The following is a 4,090-nucleotide window of genomic DNA, read 5'->3' as shown; positions in this document are numbered from 1 at the left end:
TAAAAAGCAAAATAAATAGATAAATAAATAAGAGATAGGGTAATAATTAAAATCTCACATAAAAAAAATTAATCAAAAGTTTTTTTTTTAAAAGCCGAGATTCAAAAACAAATCACGTGCTTTTGGTTGATTAATTGTCCTCTCTAGCTTTTCTTTTCCCCAAAAAAAAGACATTTTAATTTGTCAAACATCTTTAAAATCTTAATAAATCTATATTCAAACCTTTTAATGATTTCTAATCTCTAAAAGCAATAATTAAATAAATAAATTTTTTTTTAAGCATGTTTAATTTAAGAATTTTTGTTTATTTTTTTAAGCATGATTAAAGTACGGCACCATTTCCATTGGATTTTCTTAAAAAGAAAAACTTATTATCACCAAGATTAGTTTTTTTTAGTGATCAGAATGCAGCTATCTAACAATTTCTCTGGTCTAAATTTTGTTCAACGACTTTTTTTTAATTTCTTAACATATAAAGATTGAAATAAAAAAAATAAAGTTTAAGATTAAAATATAAAATATTAAAATAAAATGGCTAGAATAATAGATAAACTGAGATTTTGGGAGAAATTGAGGTTTTCCTTGCTAAAATCTAAATGGGGTATATTTTGTTTGTTTTGTTTCATCTCTAATTAACACATTGGAATTGAGAAATTCCTCGACATTTTATGTATAAAGTCCCAAATTTTATGCAAGGATAAAAAAAATTAACAGAGAGAGGGGCAAATAACAAATTAATCTCCAAACAATTAATCATCTCTGAATAAAGTCCCAAATTTCCACATTTGGACCCTGAAAATATTCAGGTTTCTCGATTATATCCCTTCATTCATATCTCGTTAACGAACTCTGTCAACATATATGTTTTATGCAATAAAAAAAGACGATTTACTTTGACTTTGTTTTTCTCGAAGCTTTAGATATAAGGCTATAATTGAGAACAGTGCATACTTTAATAACTAAATTGATAAAAATTACTACTTGAGGGCTCAATGATGTAGGATTGTAATTGGAGGACTTAATAGTCGTTTTCCCAAGATTTCTAACAAAAAGACAGCTGAAACAGGTTTTTTAATTTTGTCATAAATAACTCCTTACGTGTCCAAACGCATAGAAGTCCTCTAAATATGATATATCATAATTAGTTTTTAAATTTTTAAGTGAGTTTTTAAAATATAAATAATTTATATATTTTTAATATATATCCTCGAGTAAAAACTTTTTAAACTTAAAATTTATACAGACCCACATTAACTTGTCTTTAATATTTATTAAATAAATAAGAAAAATAAGATTCGAACTTGTGACTGCTTGGTTATTAAGACTTTGATATCATGTCAAATAATTATCTTATTTAAAAATTTAAATTTTTAGATAAAATTCAAAGTATAATTTATATTATTTTTTTAACAAAAACTATGACATGTAGATAAATTTTACGTGATTAAAGACACAAACAGACCGATTGATATCTGCATTTATGCTATATCAATAGAAAAAAATATATAAAAAAAGAAGACCTGATAGCCATGCATGATCACGAGCAATTTCAATGATGCTTCTTCGAGTGATGACCAATAGTCCCATTCGTAGCAGGAGTAGAAATTATATTGCCAAGTAAATATAATTCCTTTATGTGTTTTTTTATTTCAATTAGTAATTAACAAATAAACAAAAGTTACTAATATAAAAACTAATAAAAAGCAAAATAAATAAATAAGAGATATGGTGATAATTAAAATCATGATTAGTGGAAAGTAGTGTATAACATTTTGACTAATTTGGAAACTGTAGCTCTGCTAATTAATCATGATTAGTGATATCATAATTGAGCTGATATTCTTTAATTTGATATATTTAAAAGGTAAATAAATAAGTAATTGCTTGGAGGCTAGACAGAAACTTCCTCTTCCTTGTTTAATAATCTTATCATTATAAAGTCAGCATCATTATAAAGTCAGCGGCCTTAGCGTTGACCTTGACGTAGCAAGTTTTCAACTTTTGATAGCCCAGGAACGCGTAGAAGCGACAAAGAGGGCTGCGTTTACACTGCTACGCTAGGCCCATGACACAGACACACACTAAAATTTCAACAAGATTTGAGTTTTTTTTTTTTTTTAAAATTATTTTTAAATATTTTTAAATTATTTTGATATACGGATATAAAAAATAATTTTAAAATAATAATAATAAAATATTATTTTGATGTATTTCTAAATGATTTTTTTTTTAAAAATCAATCGCTACCACACTTCATCATTTTTTTTTTTTTTTGAAAAAGCAAGCATGAATCTTTTGTTACTATATAGTTTATGGCATGTCATGGGATGATGAAGGGTGCTGAATCCATAAAAAATAATTTATAGTGATGGGTTATAAGGGCATTAGAGCTAAGAAAGTCAGTCTAATCAAGAATGGATTACAACTTTGTTGGTAATCAATAATATTCTATTAAAATAATAAATTATATATATTACATTGATATTCACAAATTAATCAAATGAATAATGAGTGAAAAAAGCTACTTAAAATGAAAAATATGGAAAGAAACTAAAGTACATCATAACTTCCAGGCAGAGAATTTGATCAATCGAGTTCCTCTAAATTCCAAGACCATCTCATTGTAATTCTCTCCTTCAATCCTCACTGTATATGGGGCCTCTCCTTCTCTCACCATTTCTTTTGCTTCCAATAAACTCTCATTGCTTAGTCGCAACCCTTCAAATCGCAACACTGTTCTATTTCCTCCCACTCTTGTATCCAAGCCCTAGAAGAGGCATAAGGTGCAACAAAGAGGCACTCCATAGTGTGAAACTAGCTGGCACCAATTGGTGCAAGCTAAGTCAACAAAGTGGGCACCAATTCGGTGCCACTTGCAGCACCAATTGGTGCCACTTGCCTATAAATAGTCAGTGCATCCTTGCCATATATATTACACTACAAGTGAGAGAAGAGGAGAGTGAGAGAGGGAAAGTAATCCCACAAAATTATGAGGTATTTGTGAGATAGTAAGTGAGGTGTTTTCTCCTAGTAATAGAGAGATTTCAGTTGTTCTCCTATTAGTAAGAGAGGTTGTAATTCCCATATTATTTAGTAAAATCCTTCTATACTTGCCCGTGGACATAGCCAAATTGGGTGAACCACGTAAATTCTTGTGTGTCTCATTTCTCATTTTATCCTATCCTTTGCCTTTTATCTTGTCGGGTTTGCATGCCAGTTCACTAACAGTGGTATCAGAGCCTTCTTGGTTGGTGTTGTTAATACACAAAAGTTATTCGTGTATACGGTTACTATTCACGTCTACAGCACTATTCACCTATACGACACTATTCATCCATACGATACTGTTCACATACGTTACTGTTGGCGTATATAGAAAGTCAGTGCGGTGATTAAATACAGTCTAGGAAGTTCTGTCTAAGGAGATTGAGTTTTAAGCGGGACCGTTTGTGACCCCTCCAATCTTTCCTGGGAACTTACTTAGTGAAATATTATTCACATGATACTATTTCTGTATACGTTACAAATATGTGAAACAGTGATAGCTGAATAGATCACGGTGAATAAAATGGCAGCAAAGTACGAGATTGAGAGGTTTAATGGGAGCAATTTATCACTCTGAAAAATGAGAATCAAGGCAATCTTAAGGAAAGACAATTGTTTGGCAGCAATTGGGGATCAGCCCGCAGAGATCACTGATAATGCAAAATGTAATGAGATGGATGGCAATGCTATTGCTAACATACATTTAGCATTAGCCGATGAAGTATTATCAAGTGTGGTGAAAAAGAAAACAGCTAAGGAGATATGGGAGACTCTAACAAAGCTATATAAGTCCAAGTCTTTGCACAATAAGATTTTCTTAAAGCGGAGATTTTATACCCTTCGAATGGCAGAAACCACGGCGGTGACTGACCACATCAACACAATAAGGACTCTATTTTCACAACTCACTACGTTGGGTCAACAAATAGAGGAAAGTGAATGTGCATAGCTTCTACTTCAAAGTGTTCCAGATTCGTATGATCAGCTCATTATCAACTTGACCAATAATATCCTCACAGACTATTTAGTCTTTGATGATGTTGCA

Source organism: Populus trichocarpa, chromosome 16 (genome assembly GCF_000002775.5).
Source record: "Populus trichocarpa isolate Nisqually-1 chromosome 16, P.trichocarpa_v4.1, whole genome shotgun sequence".
Lineage (NCBI taxonomy): Eukaryota > Viridiplantae > Streptophyta > Magnoliopsida > Malpighiales > Salicaceae > Populus > Populus trichocarpa.
The sequence above is the reverse complement of the archived record's forward strand: the minus strand, read 5'-3'. Positions refer to the sequence as shown.